The sequence below is a fragment of the Colobus angolensis genome, unplaced genomic scaffold, assembly GCF_000951035.1.
Source record: "Colobus angolensis palliatus isolate OR3802 unplaced genomic scaffold, Cang.pa_1.0 Scaffold4, whole genome shotgun sequence".
NCBI lineage: Eukaryota > Metazoa > Chordata > Mammalia > Primates > Cercopithecidae > Colobus > Colobus angolensis.
The window spans coordinates 14,685,172-14,691,406 of record NW_012117376.1 but is presented as its reverse complement, the minus strand read 5'-3'; the positions used below and the strand labels follow the sequence as shown (position 1 = coordinate 14,691,406).

At 46.8% G+C, this 6,235-nt stretch overlaps 1 pseudogene; it reads right to left on the bottom strand.

Moving 5' to 3' along the window:
• Window positions 1-1,155: 1,155 nt before the first annotated feature.
• LOC105521371 lies at window positions 1,156-2,063 on the bottom strand (annotated as a pseudogene).
• Between the last annotated feature and the right edge of the window lie 4,172 nt (window positions 2,064-6,235).

Here is a 6,235-nt window from a genome sequence, read left to right as displayed (position 1 = left end):
TGCCTCAGCCTCCCAAAGTGCTGGGATTACAGGCGTGAGCCACTACGGCCCGGCCTCTGGTACCTCTTTTTTTTTTATTATTATACTTTACATTCTGTGATACATGTGCAGAACACGTAGGTCTGTTACACAGGTGTACACATGCCATGGTGGTTTGCTGCACCCATCAACCCATCATCTACATTAGGTATTTCTCTTAATGCTGTCCCTCCCCTAACCTACCTCACCCCCTGAACAAACTTTTTTTTGAAAGAGCCAGCTAGTAAATATTTTAGGCTTTTCAGGCCATATGGTCTCTGTTGCAAGTACTCAACTCTGCTGTTGTAGTGAGAAAGCAGCCATAGACGATACGTAAACGGAGCGTGGCTGTGTTCCAATAAAACTTTATTTATGGATACTACAATATGAATTTCATATAACTTTCACATGTCATGAAATATTCTTTTGACTTTTAAAATGATTTAAAAATCTAAAAACCATTCTTAGCTTGAGAGCATACAAACACAGTAGGCCAGATTTATGGTGTGGGCCACAGTTTGTGCGCCTCTATCGTAGAGGGCAGAGACTGTCTTCTCCTCTGCTGTATTCCCAGTGCCTAGAACAGTGCCTGGCATGTAGCTGGTGCTCAGTAACTATTTGTTGGTGATCAGCTTCTCCTTCTTCTGCCCCTTTTAACTCCAATTCCCTCCCCAACTCTTCCTGCTACTATATCACCTCTGCTGTCACCTCCTGTCCTCTCTGATGCCAGCAACCAAAGTCAGCCTCACCCCCAGGTTCCAGGACAATGGTACTGCTCTGTGGAGGAGCTCACTGCCTAATTCTCCGCCTTGCTCTCCTTCACCCGCTGCAGTTCTGGACCATCCCACCTGTATGCTTCTGTTCCTCCTCTTTCTCTCTGACCACTGCCTCTTTTTTTTTTTTGCTAATTGCAGTGACTTTATTTTAAAGGGTTTTCAGACTTATAGAAAGGGGCTTTTTAGATGGGGCTGTGTCACTAGTCAACCATCTTCACTGTGGAGTCCTAATCACTATGATGTTTGTTTTGTAGATCACAAGGATTCATTCAAATTGTCTCTTCCATTCCTTCATAATAGGTTACATAGTTTGAAAGTACACCCCTCCTTCTCTAGTACATTGCATTCAAACAGGTTGCTGCTACTTCTCTATTGTCATTAATCTTTTCATCATCTTATTCCTCTTAGCACAGTCGGGGCATAACATATTATCTTCTATTCCTGGGGATAGGAAAATGCAGACAGATAACAAGAAGAGAGAAATCATCCTCCTGTGAGTGGTAGGCACCCAGGCCTGACCTGCATGAAACTGCAGGTGCACCCAACCCTTTGTGTCTGCTGAGAGAAGTCTGCCATGGACCACACACCCCCTGACTCCAGAGGCTTGCATTAAAAAGGCCTCAAGAGAAACAGGAATGGAACATGAATTCACAGCCATAGGCTGAACAGCCCTTGCAGCAATTCTTGCCCGTGATGCCAACATGGCTCCCTGCGCTGAAGTTATCACTTCAACTGTATTAGTCTCTTCTGCTCTGTCATTCATCTCATAAGTTTTCTGAAGCCGTGCTGTCTTGGTCACTGCCTTGCATTTCCTCGAACATTGCTGTAATCTGGTCCCTTGTGACACTTCAGGTATATCTTGCTGTTGTTCAGGGAAAGCATGCCTATGGACCCTCAGATAAACTTCGATTTTCTTGCCATTGGTACTCAAACTGAGTTGTTGACACCAGTCCCGCAAAGAGTCCCAACACACCTTATTAATGGGAGGCAAAATGGTTGGCAAGGGAAGAGCTGGCATTTTGCATCTAGCTTTTTGTGGAGCTGTAAATTGTTCATTTGTTTGAAGTAGATGACCTTGATTGTATTTCATAGGCTTCTCCAGTTTGACATCAGAAGTTGAAGAAACACTTGGTTCCGTTTGTTCCATATTTGGATCATCTTTAACTGGCACCAATGTCAAAATCACACTTTCCTCATCATCTACTTCCCCCTCAAAGAAATTCTTCTTGCTGCTATCCAAATTTGAGTCTGACATTTTCAGCAACACCCATCTTGCCCATTCGGTGATATGTTGTTTTAAAAATTAGGCCGGGCAAGATGGCTCATGCTTGTAATCCCAGCACTCCGGGAGGCCCAGGCAGGCAGATCACTTGAGTCCAGGAGTTCGAGATCAGCCTGGGAAACATGGTGAGACTCCCGTCTCTACCAAAAAATACAAAAATTAGGCGGGCGTTGTGGCACGTGCCTATAATCCCACTTACTTGGGAGGGGGTAGTGGGAGGACTACCACTCCCTCTTTTTTTTTTTTGCGATGCAGTCTCACTCTGTGGCCCAGGCTGGAGTGCAATGGCGCAATCTCGGCTCACTGCAACCTCCGCCTCATGGGTTCAAGTGATTCTCCTGCTCAGCCTCCCGAGTGGCTGGAACTACAGGCGTATGCCACCACGCCTGGCTAATTTTTGTATTTTTAGTAGAGATGGGTTTCACAATGTTGGCCAGGCTTAAAACCACTCCCTCTTTGGCTTCATTGTCTACCAGTCCCTGATCACAGTCAGGGGAGTTCCTCTAGGCTGAGGCCTCATGCCTTCACTGCACACAAGTGCAGAACTCACTCAGTAAACCCCAGGCCCCAGTCTCTGGCTCTCCCGCTTCTTTGCAGGGGGAAAAATTTGGAGAAAAGAAGGAAGTCTATGATTGTCACCTACCATTTCTTTTTTTCTTTTTCTTTTTCTTTTCTTTTTTTTTTTTTTGAGACAGACTCTCACTCTGTTGCCCAGGTTGGAGTGCAGTGGTGAGATCTCGGCTCACAGCAAGCTCCGCCTCCCGGGTTCATGCCGTTCTCCTGCCTCAGCCTCCCAAGTAGCTGGGACTACAGGTGCCCACCACCACATCTGGCTAATTTTTTGTATTTTTAGTAGAGATGGGATTTCACCATTTGGCCAGGCTGGTCTTGAACTCCTGACCTCAGGTGATCCACCCGCCTTGGCCTCCCAAAGGGCTGGGATTACAGGCGTGAGCCACCATGCCCGGCCGCAGTCCTGTGGCCTTGGAGGGACCCAAGTAATGGGATGCTTACTGCCCTCAGTTTCCTCATCTGTACACTGGAGAGAATAATAGCACATAACCCATAAGATTACAAGGATTACCTTAGTTTATGTAGGTAAAAAATGTGTAGAACAGTGCCTGGTCCATAGTAAGTGCTATGTTAGTGTTAGCTGTCATTATTTGTTTAGTTACACCACAACGAATGTAAACTCCATAAAGGCAAATGCTTTATTTATTATGTATTTTATTATTTATTTTTCAGCAATGGGGTCTCACTCTGTTGCCCAGGCTGGAATGAAATAGTGTGATCATAGCTCACTAGAGTCTCGAATTCCTGAGCTCAATGGATCATTCTACCTCAGCCTCCTGAGTAGCTAGGATTACAGGCACCCAACTAAGGACTTTGATTTATTCATTGCTGTATTCTCAGGCTCTAGTACAAAGCCTGAGCCATGCCCCCTGGTGTGCTGAGGCAAAAGGATTGCTTGAGGTCAGGAGTTCAAGGCTGTAGTGTGCTATGGTTGCCTCTATGAATAGTCACAGCACTCCAGCCTGGGCAACACAGCGAGACTCCATCTTTAAAAATAATAATAATAGGTCGGGCGCAGTGGCTCATGCCTGTAATCCCAGCACTTTGGGAGGCCGAGGTGAGCAGATCACGAGGTCAGGAGATCGAGACCATACTGGCAAACATGGTGAAACCTTGTCTCTACTAAAAAATATATACATAAAATTAGCCAGGTGTGGTGGCACATGCCTATAGTCCCTGCTACTTGGGAGGCTGAGGCAGGAGAATTGTTTGAACCCGGGAGGCAGAGGTTACAGTGAGCCAAGATCAGGCCACTGTACTGCACTCCAGCCTGGGCAACAGAGTGAGACTCCATCTCAAAATAAAAATAATAATAATAAAAAGAAGGCTTGGCTTACAATACATGATCAGAAAGAGGGTCTAGTGTGTAATATATAGCCATAAATAAACTAGGTGTGGTGGCTGTAATTCCAGCATTTTGGGAGGCTGGAGGATCACTTGAGGCCAGGAGTTTAAGACCAGCCTGGGCAAGATAGTGAGATTCCATCTCTACAAAAACAAAACATATAGAAAATTAGCTGGGGGCCTGGTGCAGTGGCTCACGCCTGTAATCCCAGCACTTTGGGAGGCCAAGGCGGGAGGACCATGAGGTCAGGAGATTGAGACCATCCCAGCTAATACAGTGAAACCCCGTCTCTACTGAAAATACAAAATGTTAGCCGAGCATGGTGGCACGCACCTGTAGTCCCAGCTACTCAGAAGGCTGAGGCAGGAGAATTGCTTGAACCTGGGAGGTGGAGGTTGCAGTGAGCCGAGATTGAGCCACTGCATTCCAGCTTGGGTGACAGAGCGAGACTCTGTCTCAAAATAAAAGAAAAAAAAATTAGCTGAGCATGGTGGCACACCTGAAATGCCAGCTACTTGTGGGAGGTAGGAGGATCGCTTGAGCCCAGAAGTTCAAGGCTGCAGTGAGCTATGATCTTACCACTGCACTGTAGCCTGGGCAACAGAGCGAGATCCTGTCTCTAAAAAACAAATAAAAAATATATAGCTGTAAATAATTTATTGAATTAAAATGAATCTTGTCCTATATACCTGAACGATTGAGATTATAATTCCCGTTTTACAGATGGAGAAATTGAAGTTTAGAGCCGTAAAATGAGTTTCCCAATATTAAGAAGGTAGCAGAGCTGGAAGTCAAACCCAGATTTGTTGGGTTCCAAAGTCCTTTCCACTCAAAATTCAGTTCAACAGCTGAGGTCCTACCCTGGGAAAGCCATGGAAAAGGGGGAGCATGCGGATTCTGGAGAAATCCTTATCCACTTTGATTTTTTTGTGTGTGTGTGATGGAGGCTCGCTCTGTCGCCCAGGCTGGAGTGCAGTGGCACTATCTCGGTTCACTGCAAGCTCCGCCTCCCGGGTTCACGCCATTCTTCTGCCTACGCCTCCCGAGTAGCTGGAACTATAGGTGCCCGCCACCACGCCCGACTAATTTTTTGTATTTTTAGTAGAGACGGGGTTTCACCATGTTAGCCAGGATGGTTTGGATCTCCTGACTTCGCGATCCGCCAGTCTCGGCCTCCCAAAGTGCTGGGATTACAGGCGTGACACTGATTTTTTTTAAGCCCTAGTCTGTTCTCAACTTCTTGTGTGACCTTGGGTAAGTCACTTCATCTTTCTGAGCCTGTTTCATGATTTGTAAACTAGGTGGTGGTTATCACTCAAGGAAATCACATGGCTCGCAGGAAGCTTTTGATAAACATTCCTTCCCATCCCCCTGCCTTAGAACAGCTTTGCAGATAACGGACCAATCTTCCTGCCTGCTAAACCAGCAAGCTCGTCCCTCCAGCAAGCTCACTCCTCACATGTAAATACATCTCACCACACCCGGACCCCTAAGGCTCTTTAGGTGGAGGCTGAATCTCTCTGGGGGAACCAGTTTCCTGGCCTTTCAGTTCATCCTGGGAGCCTGGTCCCTCCTCAGAGAGTCGCAAACCTAAACCAGTCCAGAGCTGGGGCTGCAGGTGACTCCAGGGAGATCTGGCCTGAAAGGACTCCCTTCATAGGGCAGAGCACAGATTGCAAAAACGCGTATTAAGAAATCAGTCTTGGCGGGGCGCAGTAGCTCACGCCTGTAATCCCAGCACTTTGGGAGGCCGAGGCAGGAGGATCGCTTGAGCCCAGGAGTCAGAGACCAGCCTAGGTAACACAGCGAAACTCATGTCTCTTTCTCTCTCACTATATACACACATACATACATATATATGTATATATATAATATTTATTTATGGATGTAATATTTATATACATTATGTAAAATCAGTCGATCAAATAATCAATCACTCTATGGTGGTGCTGTGGGTCCTGATTGTGGTAACAACTGCTGATGTCTATCTGGGCCTGGGGCACTGAGATCGCCCGGAGATCACAGTGTTAGCTTCAGTGCGGGGTAGAAATTAGCAGAGGACAGGGGATCTCTAGGGCCTGGTGAGTTGAGGGCCTAAGGGGAGCAGGTCCCAGGCTCCTTCCAAGCCTCAGCCCAGATCAGGCCCAGGAACCCAGTGTGAATGTGTGTGCGGGGGGTGGGGATAGGGTGCTTCCCTCCCGTTGGAAGGAGAAGGAACATCTGGGCTGGGATTCCAAATGA